The 23069-nt window shown below is 35.2% G+C and overlaps 1 pseudogene; it reads right to left on the bottom strand.

Annotated features, from left to right (window-relative positions):
• Positions 1-293: 293 nt before the first annotated feature.
• LOC105987042 lies at positions 294-22538 on the bottom strand (annotated as a pseudogene).
• Positions 22539-23069: the final 531 nt, after the last annotated feature.

The following is a 23069-nucleotide window of genomic DNA, read 5'->3' as shown; positions in this document are numbered from 1 at the left end:
GCAATACCTGCATTGCTTAAAGAACTAAGAATTTTGATAAAGCATATTTCTTAAAAAACTGAACCAAGATAATATACATTTTATCTCTAAACATTGTCATTCAAGCCCACATAATGTCTTTTGTATAAATCAATGTGATGTTATAATATTCACGATCTTATTCTTATCCTAAATGCTTCTGTCCATGTATGATATCCAAGATAGATTCAATACATTTAATGTCAGAATGTAGAAAGTTACGAACCTAAACAAAAGGAGGAAATGCTTTCAATACAGGACCAGAGTCTGACAGTTTAGCTGTTTGCAGCATCTGCTTGTCAAGGCCAGCTGTCTTCCTCAACTCCAGAGTCATACTCTTCTTCAGATGATTCTTTTGCTGGAGTTCAAATGTATCCTAGTTCCCTTTTCCCTCCTCCTACGTCTTTGTCAACTTCCACACACACAATATCACAATTGAGAACTTTGGTTCTAGTAACAAACATTGGTTCTAGTAACAACTTTTCCATTATGAACCGAAGGCCTCATGCACCTGTTTTTCATTCTAGTTAGTGCCAATTTAGCCATGGCTTTCAAAGCATCCTCAGTAACATTCAGTTCACACTTATCCATGCTGAATAAAGTCTGGTACTGAGGAATAACAGTATTAGGTGGCTCAGTTAGTATTTGTACAAGTGCTTTCTCATCTAGGCAACGCAAAGGAATCACCACAGGGAACCGTCCCACAAACTCAGGAATCATGCCGAATTCAATAAGATCTCTGGCTTCCACATGACGTAATAGCTGATTTTTTTCTTCAATATCTTGATGAGTATTTGATTCTCCACTTTGATTAGCAAGGTCTGCAGCTACTGCAGCCTTCCTGCCTTTTCCCAGATTAGATGATGTACCAAATCTAAGATACTTTTCATTTTTTCTTCTGCTGATAATTCTGTCTAAGCCATTGAAAGCCCCAGATGCAAAAAACAGGACATTTGTTACATCAACTTGGACTGTTTCGCCACTAAGCTTTCAGGAATTCTTTTCTGGAACATTGACTATTGTGTCTTCTAGTAGTTTTAATAAGCCTTGCTGAATGCCTTCTCTACCTACATCCTGAAACTGATGAATGAATGCCTGGTATAGCCAATCTTATCTACTTCATCCAGAAAGGCAGTTCCTTGTTGTGCTTTTTCCACATTATAGTTGGCATCGTGGAGAAGTTCGGCAATCACAGATTTGACATCTTCGCGTGCATATCCAGCCTGCGTCAATGTTCTATAGTCACAGATAGCAAAAGGAACATCAAGGCAGTTGGCCAGTTTGTCCCAGCAGGGTTTTACCTGACCCAGTTGGTTCAAGCAGCAAAATATTACTTTTTTCAAGTTTTATGTCATCAGGAGAAGAATCCAATACTTCACCTCCTCATTTTTCCTGAGGTATTTGTTGGTTTACTTGTTGCTTCATCTTAGTGCCTTAAAAGCATTAAGATAAGGACTAATTCCAGCTATCTGAAGCAATTTTGTAAAGCTGTACTCATCTTCCCGTCTTCTTATGTCTGACTCTCTAGGTATTAATGATGTCTGCTTCTCCACCTCTTCTTACTGCTTCAGATTAGCTGGGATATTGTTATATATTCTCTTATAAAGATTATACACAGGAACTGAGAGTACTTGCCTGGTAAACAACTGGCCAACAACATACATGTCAAGGTAGTTATAAATGTTCCTGGGGAGAGGGGGTGGTTTCTGTTGGAATGCCAATTTTACAGCTTCTGCTGCTGATTCAGGTTCTTTAATTATGCTTTGCTTTGAATTAGCTTCAGACAGCACAACAAAAAGTGATGACATTTTTTACACTTGACAAAGCGAGTAGATGACACAAACGTATCTACGTGTGCACACAAGTCACCACATTTAGGACAACACAGCTGGTTTTCTCCTCTCCCAGAATTCTCAGAGCCTGATTTCTTATTGCCTCCCTCACTCACTGATTTCTTATTTCCATCTCCAGAGCCATCTTTATTTGTCCCATCTTTTGCGGAAAAGTATGCTGGCGTTTCTGAGAAGGCTCTAGAGTTTCAAAAGTCCCAAGCCTTACTAAAACTGGTATATGAATATGGCAACAAGAAATACCGAGCCCACCAGCGAGTGTGCGCGCACATGGGTCCTAGGCCCTAGAGGGTGTGGGCCGGAAATTATTTCTTAGACTGGCTTATTGTATGGTTCTTTGATTCTAATTAAACAAAAAAATCAAATGATAAGGGGAAACAAAGGAGCAGGTAACAATGCTTCATAAGAAATGTACTCATTACCTTCCTCATGTAATTGTAACCCCTCTGTACAGTATTTTCACAATGAAAAAACTTATTAATAAAAAAATCAAATGGAAAACATCAAAAAATGCCACCTCATTTTCTATCTCAGAATATTTTCTCCAAATCATAATCTATATGCAATATATAAAATAATTATAAATGATACAATTTTATAATCCATAATGCATTTCTTATACTTTAAATCAACATAGTACTTTATTTTATACAAGAACAAAACTTATGTTTTACTCTTTGTAGTTTCAAATGACAGATTCCATAGATTCTCATATCATTTTTAAATGACTAAATTTCTATTAAGTTTTACAATACAAAAGGAAAAATCATATAAAAGATCCAAGGAAACTATGTGTGATTCACTATACATAATCAAAGACTGAGAAATTTCTGTAGATGGCTTCATGATAACACAATAATTTTCAGCATGTCTTCTTGCCTATGATCCCACCAAAGTTTACATATTTAATATTATTTTTTCATTATCATAATAATATACTTAAACTAATTAATTCACTTTATAGCCTTGAAGTTTTGGTTTATTTTGGAATATAAGAGTGAAGTATAGTTATCCAAACTGAATTGATATTTTATTATATTTCACTATCTAATTTTAGTAGTAACACTCATAGTTTAGCAACACTAAGCATAATAACTTATGCAGGATAACCCCTCCATATATACTTTGGGTACATGAATGAACACATATAGAAATTTAAACGAATCAATTGTTTTCTTGTCAGCAAAATACTATAAGGAGGAATGGATTCCCTTTGTTGCATAAAAAATTGAAGTGAGCCTTTTCAGATATGTAATACATTATTCATTGAATAGCATGATTATGTAATTATCACATTTATTTGATTATTTAGTACTTATACTTAGTGCTCTTATTTTTTTCTTAAGGTTTTGAATCAGCTTCAATACAGTACAGAGCAATTCTGCTAAGCATTCCTTTCAGAGCCTGCCAAGAAGAAAAGCACTTTAAAGGAACAGAAGAATTGCTATTATCACGCACCTGTGATGAGTCAATCACTGCAGATAAACACTGAATTTATGTCTGCTCATTTTGTCTGCCAAGGAAAAAGGAAAAATGTGGTTCTCCCAAAGCAGCCTACAGACACAAATATTTTCTTGACTCAAATCTGAGTGGAGACTTTAACATGTAGTTTCTTGTGTTAGGGATAATGGGTGATGCCTTACACATTTTTATGGAAAATGGACATTGTTAGCTACAAAAGCTGCAGTTTTAACATAAAAAGTAATTTAACTAAGACCTTTTGGTTGGGCCTAAAATAATGCAGACCAAGATGTTATTCTCTGCACACCAAACTTACAAACAGACAGAGCTGAAATAATCTGGAGGAAGAGATAATTAAACTGTCCAAAGACTGCCTCTGTCAAATATCATCTGTGTCAAAGAAATTTGCCAAGCAATGCACTGCTGCCATTTTACAGTTTCTGACTTCCTAACATGTGTCTTTTTCATTAAAGTTGAGTAGTAGTTTTTGGTTTATTATCTATGCCTCAAAAAGAAAATTTAAAGCCACTTCTATCTTGTGTACAAAAAAAAAAGAAGTTCATGCAAAACAAAACACATTTGACAAAAAAAGTGTCATGCAAAATCAATTTCAAATGGTAGTTGCATAAAATAAAAATACCAGTTTGTTCAATATTATAGTTATCTGTGTCATTTTCTTATTTGTACTCTATGCATGCATAAACTAAATTTCAATTCCTTGAAGAAATGGAATTGTATTGTTCTCTGACATTTCTAAAGCAATAAGTAGAAAGGCTACAATTGAATAAATGTTGCTCAATCTGACTCAATTTTCCATTCTATTGCTAGATAACATCAATCAAACAAAATATGGTAATTTTAGTTTTCATATAATTGATCATAAATTCATGTTTTAAAGCAACATTACATAGAAGTCATTCATCCTCATTTGGAAATGCATAAGGAATGTAATAATGAATTTAAGAAAATCATTTGAAAAAATTTAGTGTTCCTATTTTAAATACATTTAAATAAATTTAAAATAGATTGAGTTAACATAATAGAGAAAGTTGCTGGGAACAACTGGGAAGTAATAAATAAGATAAATGCATCCCACACTTTATGTAGACACAAATCTTGTGAAATGAAAGCTAAATAATTTACCAAATGTAATATATACTAAGAATTAGGAAACAACAAACACAATGCAATGGAAATGTGTTATAATATGATTCAAACTATATTATTAGAGATACAAAAAGTAAGTCTAAGAATGTGGGGTTTGCTGATAGATTTGAAGAATGAATATTTAGCCAGGAAATAAATGAATGCAAAAGGATATTCCAGAAAGAAAAAAATGTATGAAAAAAATATATGAAGGAGAGAGTAATGTTAGTTAAGAAATACATAATGATTGATGGTAGCAACTCAGTGTTGAAAGGAGTTTGAGAAATCCTCAGAGTAGGATCTTGCTGGGTCTTAGTTTAAGGTCTCAGAGTATGTTGGTGACTGAAACAAAATACAGTACCACTTTACCCTTCATTTCTCATCCAGGTCATTATATTTCCCAAAATTCCTCGAAGAAGGTCTTGATCAGATTGATAACAATAGCAAGTAAAAAGCAATTGAAGTTGAAAAGAGAAACAGAAGCCATTATTATTTTTCTTTCAAGCTATATATGTCCATTTTCAGAGGTGAGATTTCACATTGACCCCATGTAATTTTCTTCCATCGAGCCTTTTGGATTTTGATCAAAACTATTATATTCATTAATGGCACTTTTCAATACTTTTCAACACTTACTTGTTCCCGGTCGATTTTGAATCATATTCACTCTTTAATTTCATAGAAAATTGTAATTGCATAATTTCCTGAACCTTATTACTTTCCCTTTTCCTTATTGAATCTTAATTGACATAGAACTCAGTTTAAGAAGTGACTGGAGAGATAGCAAGATCTCAGCTGGGTAAGAATCTAGAGATAGTTTCCCTACAGATAGAACAGGTGTGTAGCTACTCAAACATTGATCTACTTTTATCAGAGCTTGGGAAAACTTCAGAGACCACAGAGGCTGTTTTTGATGTAATGCTGGATAAGAAATGTACTCCTTATCTTGCTCATGTAACTGTAACCCCTTTGTACCGTATTTTCACAGTGAAACAATTTTTTAAAAAAGGAACTCAAAATTTACCAAAGTAAATTTCCACTAGCATAATTAAAGTTTCATTTTTTAAAAAAAAAAGACATTTTGAAAGAGGCAAGAAGGAAGAATTTCCCCTATTACCTTCATGCCAACTCAAAGCAAGGAAAGGAAAAATGATGTCTTGCATTGGGAGATAGAAGGAATTAAGAACAGGAGTTATACTTGAAGCTCAGCACCAGTTCCACCAAGGTAACATGCTTGGCAGAGCCTCTTATGTCAATCATATGGCTAAAATCTGTGAATTCAGTGGCTGACATTTCATTGGCCAGTTGGAAAAAGATCTCCTCCACCATCCCTTTCTCAAAGGATAAAGGGAAGATTACAAAAGCTAACAGGAACTTTGTCTTGACTTTCTATATCTGGCCCACTGCAGTGAGATTGGCAACCATTTTAAAACAGAGACTACAGCGTAAAGGTCAGAGTTCACAGATGGAGAATCTAGACTTTGCCTGGCCTGTATATTGATGGGGGAAGAATCAGGTTTTGCTCAAGTCATTTTCTACCTTATTCTATTAGGAATATTCACCCTAAACCTCCTGAAAAGGTGTAGGTATCACAACTGTAAGTTAATGAAATCTGGCTTAGAACCAGTGTTACTTTGTCAAGGGACTATCTCTTATCCTCTACCCCAATGGCTTAGGTAAACAGATACTAGCTACAGGAAGGCTAATTTGCAGAGATCAGATTCTAGTTCGTCCTCAGCACCAAGCCTAGACCTGTACCTATATGAAATAGACTCCTGTTTCAGCATGTATGTCTACTAAATATACAACCTTGAACTATGCAGGTTTACATGGTTTTAAGATCCATGTGTAACTCTGCTTAGTCTCACCTTAAAGGAAAATTATAGAATACGAATTATTTTTGTGGTACTGAGGTTTGAACTCAGGGCTTCATATTATCAGGCTGGTTTAGCCATGTATAATTGCCTAGTGATTATCCGAACTTTTTTATTAAATATTGTAATTGTATCAACTTCATCATCCTCCTGAGGGAATAAATGTTCCAAGTGTGTGAGAATTAGTAAACGCTATCTGTTATGAAGTTGTAGTGGAATTAGTTGCATATGTCACAAAATCTTTTATTTTCTTCCTCTAGACACTTAATGTATTTCATTTGTGAAGAACCTTTTGTATTTGAATATGAGGATCTAGTTAGTGGAATATGTTTCTCATTTCAAAGTTTGTGGGAGAATACATGTTCATTTTTTTCAATGTTTGGCTCATTAAGATATATAATACAAAAAGAGATATATAATACATAATATTTGTTAGAATAATAGATATTGAACTCAGGGCTTCATGCTTACTAGGAAAGCATGAAATAAAGGAACTGGATGATAGATAGGAAGTTGGGTTTAACTGGCATCATTTTGTCCTCATGGTAGAGGAAAGTGAAGTCCCCCCACTTTATGGGGTGTGCCTGAATTCCTAGAGGCAGGAATAGGGACTTGGACAGTAGGTTACTGGAACTGCCAGTCTTGAGTCATGAACTCTCAAGCTCCTTGTGACCCTTCTCCCTGCCCAAGACCCTATTTAGAACCAGACTAACACAGGTGCCATTACACTATGCCTCATTTCTCCTGGCTCTCCTCTAGTTTCCATGGCTTCCCACTTCAGTGCCCCATTGAAGTTGATCTGGTGTTTTGGTATTGTTTTTCTGCTTTCTCCTTCCTCTCCTGCTCTTATGGCTCAGTTTTCTGACAATGCTAAGTGTTCTGGAGGCAGCTTTAGACAGGAGTCCACCTGTAGTCGTTAGCTCTCCAATAAAGACTCCCAATTCAACCTCTCAAAATGTGGCTTCACTGTTTATCATGACTGACTTTCCATACAGCACGTACTCCATCATTTGAGCCACATTCTCTCTCCTTTTGCCTTTAGTTTGTTTTTCAGGTATCCTCTCATGTTTCTTCTGAGGCTCAGCTCAGAATATAATTATTTTACTTCTTCACTCCACATAGCTATGATGACTGGGATTACCAGCAACATAAACTTGTTTGTGAGATGATTCTCATTTACTGTTTCACAACCTGGTCTCAAGTCAAGATCCTACCATGCCTAAGTACTGGGATTATAAGTGTGTACCACTACAATTAGCCTTCAATACCTAATTTTTATTCACATTCTACATTTATCTTCTAACAAGGCATTTTCCTACGCAGTTATAGAACATATGGAACTAGATGAGGATAGGAACTTGAATCCTTAAAGCACCACTCAAAGCACAGCCATGCACAAGTTTCGGGTGATCAGAACCACTAACATTAAACTGTTAGATGAGCAACTAAAGAAAGACTATGAAATGCAAGGAAAAATATTAGAAATTGGTGATATAAGACATTTCAGGTGACACTAGGAATCCCAAATCACGATATAGATATATCCTCTGTAGCCCTGCAAGCCTCTGTACTGACTATCCTCAAACTCATTCTTTGCTTTATTTTAAAGATGCTAAGTATATCTATTGTCAGTTTCTTGTCTGTTTTACTTCTTCTTTCATTTTATCTCATCTCTATCCGTTTCTGCACATATTGGCAGAAATTCTGTTCGGCTGTTTGGGTCATATGTTTAAACTCTCCTGGAAATATTTGAGACCAGATACACTGTTGGTATTGTGTTCAGAGTATAGATAAACTGAAGTGTTTCAAATGTTCAAGTTCTACTTCTTATTTGCTTGATTTTATTTTTTCCTCAGTATATTTCTTTCCACTCAGGGCTTATTATAAATTACAAGCAAAAGCAAGGCAACAACATTCACACCTCTCTTAGAAATTCCCTTAGCTAAATATTCAAGATATTCATCTGCAAATTCTACTTTCTTACCAACAGAAAAATAAAATGAATCCATGGAATTTTATTCACCACTTTATGGTAGAGTGTCATTTTATAGGCATCTGCTCCTTCTTTCTGAATGAGAAACAAAAGCTTCTCACTAGAACAATTTTTAGGATTCTTCTGTATGCCAGCTACCTATTAAGGAGAAAATCTAGGTGTGTGTGTGTGTGTGTGTGTTGTGTTTGCTTGTATATGTACATGCTGGTTCTTGGGCTTAAACTATAGACCCTGCACTGTCAATCCATAGCAGGCACACTACTACCTGAGACTCACATCTACTTTTTTCATCCTTTCTCACACTCTATCCCAACCACCTCCATTTTAGTATTTATTGGTTATTGTGACCAATAAACTATATTAATTTATTATTTGAGACAAATGTTATCATAATCTAAATTTCTTAAAGCAATTGAAGCTTATTGATTCAAAAGTTTGGAATCAAAAAATGAAGGCATAGTTAGGACTATGCTTATGCTAAAGGCTCTAAAGGAAGACCTACTACATGCCCTGTAGCTTTCAGTGCTAATCTGCAATTCTTGTTCCTCACTTTGTATCACTTTGATTTCTGTCTCCACCAACAAATGGAACTCTGTGTGTTAGGGGAGCTACCTCATATAAGGACACTAACCATATTGGGTTAGTGGCCAAAGTAATTATGGGCACTGTGGGCATACTATGGGCACTAACCAGTTGAAAATCCATTAACTCAGTTGAATTTTCAAAGACCTGATTCCTTATAAGGTCACATTCACAGGTGACACAGTAAATCTTTCAGTATAGCTTTTGGGGAACACAATTCATTCCATAATTGTTCAACAAAGAACGATCTAATTGATTCAGTTGGTTTAGTAAAAGGAATATTACTGGAAGATTAGTAAAAGTAATTTTAAATAGCATATTAGGCAGGAATCAGTATTATCACATGATGACCAAAGCAAATAAAACTTTAAAAAATACATTATTAATTCATTATTTCCTACAGAAAGGTGTGATATAATTATACACTAGCCTTTTCTGGCCAAAGTTTTCTGTCACTGAATCAAAGTTTACAGAATACAGAAGAATGATGAGGATAGGTATGTCTGAAAACATTGATATATGTTAAAATGTTTAGAATGTAAAAGACACAATTTAAGAACTTGATAGCTGACTCTGATATCTGATGAGCTAGCATTTAGTTGAGAGATTAGACTTATCCGTAATAACTTCAGAAGATTGAATTAAATTGAATGTAGCTAAAGAATACTTCATCTCAATATGAGAAAGAATTTAATCATTTTAGGTGCTTGCAAATTAAATGCACTTATTTAAATGATAGCAACCTCCATGTGAACAGACAAGTCCTCACTTCTATTAAATGACTGAAAGCAAAGTTGTCATAAAAATTATATCCCAAACCAAGTTTTCTTTATTTTACTTTTAAAAATTCAGTAAATTCACAAGTGTATTTTTAGTTTTGAAAATAATATAATAGGCATAAAAATGGGCATATATCTCTCACTATATATTCTGGTTTGATAAGACTTTATCAACCCAGTAAAGTAATATTAGAAAACTTCTCAGCATAATTTCTAACATTTTATATATATTGCTGATTATTTAATCTGTAAGTGATATTGTATATTTAATCATTTGTATAATAATCAAGTGTAGATATAAGATTGCTCTAATACAGATACTTATGCATGACAAATCCTTAGCAAAGTAAGAAGAGAAGGCATCGACCTTCCTCTTTTTTCAGATTTTAGTTCAAATTCAGATACAGACCTAGAGAAAGGTAAAACTTGATCTCAGCTGCTTTAATCATCAAATAGTTAAAATAAACATGCAGCTAAAGAGTCATACTATAAGTGGATTTGTCCAAATATTCATGCAACTTTGTCTTACAATTAAGCATGCTAATAGAAGCTATCAAATTTTTTGAGATACTTAAAACACTAAAAATTTAAGAGATCTCCTATTAAAGTCAAGAACAGGGCAGGAAAGCTAGATATCACTGTTCCTATTCAATATTACACTTAACATCCAAGTGATTATAGCAAACAAAGCAGTACAGCATCAAAACAAAACTTAGAAAGAAAGTGGACATCAGTGGCTCACATCTGTAATCTTGGCTACTCAAGAGTCTGAGATTTGAGGACTGGGGTTAGAAGCAAGCCTGAGCAGGAAGGATCATTAGACTCAGACTCTAATCAACAATTAATTACAGAAAAAGACAGAAGTGGCACTGTGTCTCAAGTAATAAAGTGCTATCCTTGAGCAACAGGGACAAGGTGCCCAGGTCAAGAGTTCAAGCCAGAAGAAGAAGAGGAAGAAGAGGAAGAATTAGAAGAGGAAGAAGAAGAAGAAGAAGAGGAGGAGGAAGAGGAGGAGGAGAAGAAGGAGGAAGAGGAGAAGGAGGAGGAGGAGGAAGGAGGAGAGGGAGGAGGGAGGAGGGAAGAGGAGGAGGGGGAGGAGAAGGGAGAGGCGGAGGGGGAGGAGGAAGAGAAAAAGAAGAGCTATTTGAAAATACACAGCTTATACCTATATTTAGATCTACATGTATATACACTTATACATATGTATAAGTATTCACATACATGTATATGTACATACATACACACACCCTCATATAAAATTTGATTTTACTGTGTTTTCTGAAACTGGAATTTTATATCCCAGGCCCAAATTCCCAGTCATGTTCCCTGACTCACCCCAGCACTCCAAATGAAGAAAGAATAGGAATAGTGATGAATGAAAGAAAAACGGTTTATTACACTACTAGAGGATTGCTGATAGATTCCTTCAACCAAAATATATTAAATGAAACAGCATGAACAGTACCTAACCTAAAAATAATTCCTTCAACCTGTAGCCTCCTCTTATATATAAAGACATATTTAAAACTGACATTTGCCATTATTAATATGATCATTTTTCTTACCTATACATTATAACATTCTCTAAAGTCATAAACTTAAGATTCTAGACCTTAGTCAAATGACTTGAAATGTATTTATAGTTTGTCCCTGTTTCTTTAGTTTTGTACATAAAAGTATTCTGAATTGCCTGACTCCGCCAGCTATATTGTTCACTCCTACTGAACGGAAACTGAGTGCCAGACCCAGGACTTAACATTGCCTTATCAAGACTATTCATTCTCCTACTGCTAATGTTACTAGACAGGAAATGTACTTTTGAGTATTCCAATGAATAGATTTTATCTCCTGAAAGGGATATCCTAGAAGAAATTTGGAAAGAATCAATAGAAATCTCATTAAATACTCAATTTTACCACAAAAATTTTCAAAATCTAAGGGAAAAGAATACGTTGTACTTAATATGGCAGTTGAAGACTGAAGTATATATGAAATATTCCGCAATGAACTTGACATTTCCTTAGGATTTAATTTAAATGACTTTTTTTTTGTTTAGAAAAGAATGTTGTTACCTTTTCTTTCATATTCTGTTTTGTTTTGTATCACTACCCATACAGGCCAACTTCAAACTCATGAGGCTTCTTCCTCTACCCCCCTAGTGCTGGGATTATAGGTATTTACATCACACCTGGCTTATTTATGCTTCTTGTGGTAGATATTGCATGTTATATTACTTTGCATTTTTATAACTGTGTCCATGGATTAATGGACATTTGGATGCTGCAAATTTTTTTATTACCAATAGAGAAAAGAAATTTTTTTTCAATTATTTCTCTACATTGTGTATTATACTACAACCTAGATTCACTATTTTTTTGTAAAATAATATTACTCTGTGAAAAATAGTATCATAAATGAAAATTATTACTTGCTAATACAAGACTGAGTGTTATGCTCCTGGATTGGGAGGATTAATATCATGAAAATGTCAATATTGCCAAAGGTTATATACAAAATCAATGCAATACCTACCAATATCCCAACCTCGTTCTAAAATGAAATAGAAGAAACAATCCAAAAATTCATGTGGAACAATAAAAGACCCTGAATAGTGAAAACAATCCTTAGCAGAAAGAACTGCACTGGAGGAATATCAATTCCAAATTTCAAACTCTACTACAAAGCCATAGTAATCCAAATGGCTACGTACTAGCACAAAAAGAGACCCGAGGACCAATGGAATAGGACGGAAGACCCAGAAATGAATCCACAGACCTATAGACACCTAATCATTGACAAGAGAGCAAAAAAAAAAGAGTGGAAGAAAGACAGCCTTTTCAGTAAATGGTGCTGGAAAAATTGGTTAAAAATCCATAGAAAACTAAAGCTAGATCCTTATATATCACCCTGCACCAGGTTCAACTCCAAATGGATCAAAGATATTGAAATAAAAGCCAACACTCCGAAAACATTATAGAAAGGAAAAGGAGAAACGCTAGGACTCCTTAATACAGGCCAAAATTTTCTTAGGAGAGACCCTGAAACACAACAAATCAAAGAAAGGTTTGACAAATGGGATCATATGAAACTGCAAAGCTTCTGCAAGGCAAAGGACATAGTTAGCAAGATCAATAGAAAGCCCAAGGACTGGGAGAAGATCTTCACTAGCCATACAACGGACAAGGTTCTCATATCTAAAATATACCTGGAACTCAAAAAATTAAATCCCCCAACAACAAATCCTCAAAGAAGCAACTGCCTTATTAATAAGTGGGCTAAAGTCTTAAAGAGAGATTTCTCTAAAGAGGAAATAAGAATGGCCAATAGACACATGAAGAAATGCCCAACTTCTCTAGCCATAAAAGAAATGCAAATCAAAACAGCATTGAGATTCCACCTACCCTATTTAGAATGGCTATAATCAAGAAATCTAGTAACAACAGATGCTGGAGGGGATGTGGCCAAAAGGGAACCCTACTGCATTGTTGGTGGGAATGTAACCTTTTTCAACCACTTTGGAAAGCAGTATGGAGATTCCTCAAAAGATTCGACACAGAGCTCCTCTATGACCCAGCAATCTCACTTTTGGGCATTTACCCAAACAATCACAAACAAGGTCATACCAAAGCATCCAGAACAACCATATTTATTGCAGCATTATTCACCATAGCCCCAGATGATGCTCCTCAGTAGATGAATGGATCAAGAAAATGTGATATATATATATACACATATATATATACATATATATGTATATATATATATATATATATAATGGAATTCCATCAGAAAGGATGACATTGCCCCATTTTTTAGGAAATGGAAAAACTTGGAAAAATTATATTAAGTAAGCCAGGCCCAAAGAAACATAGGTCCCATGGTTTCCCTTATTTGCAATAACTAGTACATGTCTAGAACAAGCAGAAAAGATCTAAAGCTATATACACATGACCATATAAGACAGGGACACAAGTGGTTTATTTTTCTTTCTTGATATTTTTAAATGTACTTATAATGCACTCTGTGATTTTTTTTGTTTCTTTTCTATGCTCTTCCCCCAAGATATAACCCCTGTTTTCACTGTATTTGATTCCTGTTTTCTGCACCTTGTATATACAATTTTATAATTTGGGCAAGGGAAGGGATATAATAAAATGCTTAAATAAGGATACAGGTTGACCCATTGTAACAATGAGATGTACAAGACATTGATTGAAAGCAAACTTTACAATTTCAAGGGGGAGGGAGGAGTTGGGGAGGTAAGGAGGGAAGAGATGGTAGGGAAAATACAAAAGAGGAGGTAACAATTCTTGATAGGAAATGTACTTATTACCCTATCCATGTAACTGTAACCCCTCTGTACAGTACTTTTACAAAAAATGCATATGGAAAAATACAGTAAAGTACCTACAATTGTCTCTACTAAGAGTATTTGGACATACATAATTAACATTAGTTGCCCTCATAGGAAAATCTCTAGCCTTAATTGAGTCACGAAAAGAAGTCAAGACACTTTCATTATTTCATTGGAAATAAATTAATAAAACTTAAAATGTTCCTCTTCTTTATCTCCTTTCACTTACTTGATATTTTCCTGGGTGTTTATTGATATATATTGGAGTATTGTATTAGAATCAGGAAAAGTAAGAAGCAATTATATTTTGACTTTGACTTAAAAAATTGTGATACAAGATGGGTGAGGGGAGGGATAATGGGAGACAAACAGAAGGGGTAACAATGCTCTACAAGAAATGCACTCATTGCTTTACTCATGTAACTGTAGTTCTCCTGTACAGAATCTTTACAATAAAATAAAAATTTTAAAAAATGACGGTGTGTTAATAAACATCTAGTATTACCAACAGTGTTATTGTGAGGCAAAATTAATATAGAATCTGTCTCTCTGTATAGTGCTACATTTATTTATTGAAATCTATATTAGGGTTCTTAAAATATATCCATAGGCAAGTGAAAAAATGGACTGACTTTAAATATAAGAAACAAAAATTTACAAAGATTAATTAATTCAAAGTTACACCAAGAGAAGAAAAGGGAAAGATTTAATACTTACACTTTTAAACTACAAGATGGCTTTGTTTTTCCAATATAACATTCAACTTATTAAATTCCTTAAGTACATCTGTTAAATGTTCAGAAAATGCAATTTAAATAGCTCTGCTACAGAAGTACCATGTAAAGGAATTAGATTAGTTCATTTAAAAAGTTTTCAGTGATCCATGAAATGTCTACACTTTTAATAGGAAATTACTTATGGATCAATGCAATTTGTTTTACTAAAGAAACATGTTGAAATTCAATGCAGCTGATGCTACCTGTTTTATCTACTAGAGGTGGGTTAGTCAGGTTTCTTTTGCTCTGAGAATTACCTGAAATAAGTCAGTTTAAGGAGACAAAAGGTATACATTGGTTCACATTTTCAAAGGTTTCAGTCTATTGTTACTTGGACCTGATGATTTGGATCTATGATAGAGCAGTATGTCAGCCTGGAAGCCTGTGGTACAGAATAGTGGCCAATTTATAATGGTTAAGAAGCACAGAGTGTGAGTAGGGCCAGTGTGCCAATATGACCTCAAGTACACACCTCCAAGGAGATTTGTTCCTCTAAATACTATCTTTTAAAGGTTCTACCACCTTCACAATAGTACCACAGCATGGATAATACACCTTTAACAAATGAGCCTTGGGGATTTACCTCTAGAATATATAGGTGGTTAAATATTTATAACACCATCATTGTATAATGTATAATTGCTAAATGTATAACTACACATTATTGTGACATGAATTACTGAGGTCTATTTTTTGTCTCATGTGGGATTTATTTTTCTCTTTATCCTTTGAATTTGTGGTACAGAAGGTCCATGCTTAACATGAAGCACAACAGTAACTCCCCAAATACTTAGCATTAATTAATATTTTCATATAAGGAAATGTTTCTTTGCTCATGAATATGCTAAGAATTTCACTGTGCTTCCTTTGTTTTATTATCTTTAAGTCGTTGTACCAAGGTGTTGCAACATGCCTGCTTATGAGTACAAGGCATCTTCGTATGTGTCCCCCCCACCCCCATTCATCATCATCCCTCATTCCTCTTAACTCGACCCATCCCTTCAATTTTCCTAGTTTCATGTTCACATATATACATTGAATACTATGATTGCAACTGCCCACCCTTCCTGGCTCCATTGATCTGTCATCTCCCCTGAACACCACAACTTCCAGATACCTAGGATTTTTTTGTTGTTGTTACCCTGTAAGTTAGTTGTTTAAAGGAGTTACACCACTGGAATCCTCTCCAAATGGACACACATTTTCTTTCATATGGAACACTAGTTATTTAAGGCATCATTCAAAAGGCTATTTATTATTTTCTGAAATAGCAATGGGATTTTTTTATTTTCTAGTTAATATTTATTTGCTTTTTGATTATAGATGATAATGAAACTGCAAGCAATTAAAGTTAGGCATGCATATCCTCAAATTTATTATATAGAATAAAATATTTGCTTACTTTTACTTAGTTTCGCAAATAAGATACAACTATGTGCCATATGTAGTTGTGTACCTCTTTCCAAACACTTTTTCTGTTTTTATATTGACATTTACTTCTTGCTACCCAGGTATTCAATAATTATAAAAAACTTATTCTTTTCCTGGTAATATTTTCAGGACTGAGTTATAATGAGAGGCAAAATTTGGCAGTTAAGCCTGGTGCTGGGGGCTCACTCCTGTAATCCTAGCTATTCAGGAGGCTGAGATCTGAGGATCGTGGTTCAAAGCCAGACCAGGCAGGAAAGTCTGTGAGATGTTTATCTGCAGTAAACCACTAGAAAACTGTAAGTGGCTCTGTGGCTCAAGTAGTAGAGCTCTTGCCTTGAGCTGAAGAGCTGAGGAACAGTGCTCAGGCCCAGAGTTCAAGCCCCACAAACGACCAAAAAAAATTACAATTTACTTTTCTTTCTGGAACTTAAATGTTAGTGCAAACCCCAAATTTATTCAAATGCACACAAACAATGTAAAAGTCTAATAAATATGAGCAGTATTGAACAGGAAATATATATATGGTAATGTGAGAAAAAATGGGAAGATGTGTTATAACCTATGGGATAAGGGGGCAAGAAGAAATACTGAATCAGATCTAAAGATGTAAAACCAGGTAGTAGTAACTAGAAAAAATAACAGCCTGGTCAGAAATACTGTTACAGGACTGTTAAAGAATACAGTATAGCTTCTTGGAGTTTTGTTATCTTTTGCTTTTTTCATTATTACACTGTTATGTTTTTTAATCAATTAATTAAAAACAATAATTAATAGAAGGGGAGTATTGTGATGTTCATGTCACAATTTTATTTACTTTTTTGTGACACATTCTTTCTTCTTTCAAATACCTGGAGTATATGAATATATACATGATCAAATGTACTACTTCCATAAAATCTTTCTCAACTGTTTCTAAAATTAAAAATTAAAGAGCCATCCTAGCCATTTGGCACAGTAAGAGATTCTCAATCCAATGACTAGGCAGTTTGTGGCAAATCAAAACAGCCCAGGAGGGAGGGTAAAAATCAAAAGTCCAGTTAAGAATCTCTAGCAACAGTTGGAGCAGACAAGAAAATAATCAAAAACTAATATTGAGCAAATTTCCTTATTGAATAAATCTTCAGACTAAGAATAAAGCTGAGTGGTGGCATTCAGTATCAGCCATACAATACAGTGGATGCCATTTTGTTCTTAAGCAAAAGGCATGATCTGCAGAGATCTTTAGCTATCATTGCCTCTGAGAACTTCATTTGTCCAGTCACTGTTCCAGATATTCCACACATTTCATAATAGAGGTCCACTGAATTCCAACCAGTTTTGTCATTGGTGGCCACCTACACAGAGGATATCTATCTCTCTGACCTATAACATAAACAGTAGACATGATTGCTGCAGACTTTTTGAGGGAAAGATGCTGATGTGCCAGCCAAACTCTAGAAGTAGCTACTGCTTGGTTGCTAAAGAACTCAAGCTATCACACCCAATACCCTTACTCACTCTATCCTTGGAGCTGGAATGGCCTCAGCTACATCCTCATTCTAGACCCCGATTCTGCTGACAGGCAACAAACACTTTTAAAACGTGTGTATCAGATACTAGTGCCACTGCAATGAAAAAAAAAGAAAATAAGCATCTGTTCCCTTAAAAAAGTAAGGAAGCAAAACATATTTTATAATAACTGGCACTGAAGATATTGAGATCTGCAATTTTCCTGAAAGAAATCACAATAATTAGATTAACTGAGTTAAAAGAAAACAAAAGTAGAAAATTCAATGGAATTGAAAATAAACATAAGAATGTGAATTTAATAACAGGTTATAAATTGTAAGAAAAACAAATAAGAAATATTGAAAAAAGAACCTGAATGCTTGAAAAAAATGTAATAGGATCATCAAGAATGACCTGAAAAAGTACAAAAATAAGATATGAACTTGAATAAAAAGATTTCTTTTTTGCACACAAAGGAGGAAATCAAACAAGAAATATTAAGAAAAGAACAATGAAGACAGTCAATTATATGTTGGGAAACAATCAAGGGAACTTTTTTTGGTAGGAGTCTGATAAAAATATAATGAGAAAAGGACAGAAATTGTAATTAAGAGTCATGCTTGAACACTCCTGAAACTGGTAGAGAAATATACGCATCCACAGCAATAAATACTTAAAGATTTCTAATCAGACCCAAATAAAAGGAGAATTCACAGACATATTATAATCAAGCTGTCAAAAAAATCAGAGGAAAAAGTCAATTTTGTGAGCAGAAAGAGAAAAGAAATTCTTCACACACAAAGGAAACCTCATAAAGCTATTATCAAATTTCCCAGCAGAAACTGTCTAGTCCTGGTGACGGTAGGATTATATATTCACATGGTTGAAAGTAAAAAAAAACCCATGCATGCTTTGCTTTTTCTTATGGAATAAAGGAGAGATAAATACTTTTCTTGACAAATAAAAGCTAAGGGAGTTCACCACTGCCACAGCTGCCTTCAAAAAAAATACCAAAGACAGTTCTTTAAAGTGAAATCAAAGGACAAAACTTAGTAACATTAAAAAACATATTAAATAACAAAATTAATGACAAAAATGTGCAGTCAAAAATCACAATGCTCTGATATTCTAATGATAATGAGAAAATCACTTAACTTCACTTTTAATATAACAAATAACTCTTGCAGCCAGGCACTGGTGGCTAACACCTGAGTTCAAGCCCCAACCAAAAAAAAAAGCAGAAAAAACCTCTTGCTAAAATAATACGTTGATATGCACATATAATAAATGGGCTGGATATTTGTGGCTTCTGCCTATAATCCTAGCTATTCAGGAAGCTGAGATCTGCAAACAGCAGTGTAAAGCAAGCCTGACAAGAAAGTTTGTGAGACTCTACAGTTAACTACCAGTAAATAAATAAATAAAATATTAAAATAGGTTTATACATAAAGTAAAATAAAGAAACTTTGCCTGGACAATGCCCAGGTCCTGAGTATAAGCCAGTATGTCTACAAACACACACACACAAAGGTTCTAATATGTCTCATTAATATCACATACCAAATTGGGCCCTGGTAGTTCATGGCTATAATGGTTTAATTTTCTTGAAGGTTAACTTAAAAGATCTTGTTTAAATTAATGATTATATTTTCTAGACCTACCCTGTGTATTTTACCCAGTATTTCAAAAATGTATGTGGACTAGTAGTGCCTCATCCTAGTAATCCTAGCTACTCAGGAATCTGAGATCAAAGGATTGCAGTTCTAAGTCAACCTTGGCAGGAAAGTCAATGAACCATAGAGCGCCCATAAACTACCCCACAGAAGATGGAAGTAGAGTACTTGCTCAAATAGGAGAGCACTATCATTGAACAAGTGACTCAAGGACAGCATCCAGGCCCCAAATTTAGGATCCAAGAAAGGTGTGTGTGTGTATGTGTGTGTGTGTGTGTGTGTGTTCATGCGCACACACACTACCTTCAACCAACCAACCGACCACCCAACCACCCAACTAACTACAACAAAAACAAAAGAAAAAAGGCACAATTCTAGGCAGAGTGATTAAAAAATATTAAATATTTGCATGAAATTGGGTGAACCTACTATTAGCCTAAAATGTATCATTACAACTCTTTTCTGTTTACATAAGTCTTTTTACAAATATAAAACCCTATTATAAATATATACAAGATAAAAAGAAACAGGAATAGGAATGTTATTTCAGGAAAACATCAAATCTTAAAGGAAGATTCCAAAAAGAAAGGCAGCAAAAACAAGCAAAAAATTGCAGAACAGCTAAATTAATTAACTAAATTAGAATAATTTTAATTATGAATAATTATCTTGACTGTGATGCATTAAATTTTTAAAGCAAAATGTAGAAGACAGAATAGATTATATTTTTAGATTCAACTGTACACTACCTATAAGAAATCATTTCAGCTTTAAGGATACACACACACGCGCGTGCGCGCACACACACACACACACACACATACACAGGCTAAAAGTGAAGTAGTGGAAAGACAATTACATGTGACAAGCACAAGACAGCAGGTGTCACTATTCTTATAATATATACACTGACTTTAAGTCAAAAACATTAAATAGGGATACAGGTGGACCCATTGCAACAATGAGATGTATAAGTCATTATGTTGAAAATGAACTTTACTACTTTGGCTGGGGAGGGGTGGAGGGGGCATATGGGAAGGGATGGTATGGGGAAACAAAGGAGGAGGCACAATGCTTGATAAGAAATGTACTCATTACCTTGCCCATGTAATTGTAACCTCTCTGTACGTTATTTTCACAATTAAAAAAATAACCAAAAAAACCCATTATAACAAACAATAGAATGTAATAAGAAAGAGACCAATTTATGAAGAGGGTATAATCATTGAGAGAATACATGAACCTAACACAAAAGCATCTTTTGTAATAAAATCTCACATCAATTTAGATATCTATGAATGGTAATATCATCACAATAAAAGTTACGGATATATGTATCACAAGCCCAAGGTAAACATCAAATTGATTTTCTCTAAAATTCAGAGCAATCAGAGATACTCATCCTGTTCACTTTGACAGAGAATACTGAAAGTAGTAACTCAAGTAATTATCAATTGAAAGGAATTAAGGGAGCCAGAAGAAGCAAAACTATTTCTGCTTGCAGATGACATGATCATGTATATATGATATATACTCCTAGAAAGCTTCTTAGAACAAGAAATTAATTCATTTAAAGAATACAAACTCATCTTGATTCAATATTTAGCTCTAAAAAAAATAAGGAAAGAAGAGGAAAAGCAGGACAAGCAGGTAAAAGAATAGGAAATGGCAAAATAAATCAAGGAAATGATCCAATTTACAATACCATCAAGTACTTGGGAATTAATTTTAATGAAGGAGGGAAAAATATCAGTGCTAGAACTATATAATGCCAACAAAGTTATAAAACATTGATGAAAAATTTGAATAAGTTACAAAAATAGAAAGATATCCCATGTTTATGAACTAAAGGCATTGATCATGTCAAAATGTCCACACCATACAAAATAGTCTATAGAGCTAAAATAATTCCTATCAAAATTCCAATATCACAATAATATAAAAAATACCCTAAAATTGACATCGTGTAACAGAAGTTCCTAAATAGCTAAATCAATCTTCAGTAAGAAAAATAAAGCTGAAAACATCAAATATCCGAATTCCTAATTATGTTACAATGCCACAATAATATTTCAGGAAAGTTTGCTATAGGCAACATAAAAGACAAATCAATAGAACAGCATAGAAGCCCAGAAATAAATCCACACATAGATAGTTAACTAGTCATTGAAAAATGCACTAAAGATATACAATAAGGAAAGCCCAATCTCATCCATAAACGGTTCTCAGAAACAAGTGGATACGATTGGAAAAAATCCTGCTCTGATAAAGGTTAGGTAAATTAAATTGACAGCCGAGGAAAGAGAGCAGCAAGTGGTATCCAGGCAAGGGAGAGTTTTATTTGTTGGCGCCTCTGGTCAAGTTGGAAGCTCATACAGCAGGAATTGATTGCCTTCAAGTGTGCCAGTGACCTAGGTGATGCAGGTATTGGGTGGAGACTTAACCAAGAGCAGGGAGGAGTCTGCTCCGCCTTCCCAGCATGGACCTCACATTCCAGCCTTTTAATAATTATGATAAAAGACAAAGATTCTCTCTGGTTACTTCCTGCTGAGAAGGGTCTTTGACATTAGGGGTAAAGGTGGTGCCCCCTCCCCTCCCCCAAAGAGAAGGCAAGAAACAGCTGTGTCCCTTGGTAGATGCAGTCCTTGAGTGAACTCTGGAAGAAGGCTCCTGAGGCAGAGGCTTGGTAGGCCCAAGAGGGGAACAGGTGTACCTCGAAGTCAGTGTTGGTACAAAAGTCGCAGGAGCCAGAGCCCTTTTTATTCTTATCAGATGAAGCCACTGTGGCTGTTCCTTGAGCTTGACTGCCATGGGGGTGGGCTTGTATCCTATGTGTAGCACCTGGTGGTGCACCAGAAGTAAGGAAGCTGGAAGCAATCTTGGAAATTCTCTTTGGATTGTTAGCTTTGCCTCCTGGTCTGCTGTTGAATTGCTGTGATGATGTCTAATCCTGTCTGGTGTTCCCAGCAGTGGATGACGTCTACCTTGTGGAGACTAAGAGGGACTGGAATCTCCTGTGTCCCTGTAGTCCACACCTTGGGCAGGGTCCAGGTAGTGGTCGTGGTGAAGGGCAGAATTTTGCCCAATGTCCTTGTTGTCCACACCTGTAGCATGGTTCAGGCAGCATATGTTGGGTACCCCTTCTCAGAGGGGCCCGGATAGCAGCAGCCAGGATTGGATAATTCTCCCTTTTACAGGCAGTCTTATCGGCAATCCCCTTATTTTCCCGATTTGTGTGTGGGTTGAGGGCAGGGGTGGGGGTGGGGGGAGAGGGTGGGAGGGTTGTGGAGTTTGAACTCTGGGCCTGGGCGCTGTCCCTGTGCTCTTCAGCTCAAGGTGAGCACTCTACTGATTGAGCCACAGCGCCACTTCGGGTTTTCTAGTGATTTATTGGAGATAAGAGTCTCCTGGACTTTCCTGCCCGGGCTTTGAACTGCGATACTCATATCTCAGCCTCTTGAGTAGCTAGGATTATAGGCATGTACCTCTAGCGCCCGGCTGCAAAAATGGTTCTTAATACTCATTTCAAAAGGAGATCTGGTGGAGACTTAACCAAGAGGAGAGGGGAGTCTGCTCCACCTTCCCAGGGTGGACTTTACAATAAATATTCCCCCAAATCATCTGCAACTGGATTATAAGTTTAA

The sequence above is a fragment of the Dipodomys ordii genome, unplaced genomic scaffold (genome assembly GCF_000151885.1).
Source record: "Dipodomys ordii isolate 6190 unplaced genomic scaffold, Dord_2.0 Scaffold39, whole genome shotgun sequence".
NCBI classification, from domain to species: Eukaryota; Metazoa; Chordata; class Mammalia; order Rodentia; family Heteromyidae; genus Dipodomys; species Dipodomys ordii.
This window is presented reverse-complemented; position numbering and strand designations above follow the sequence as displayed.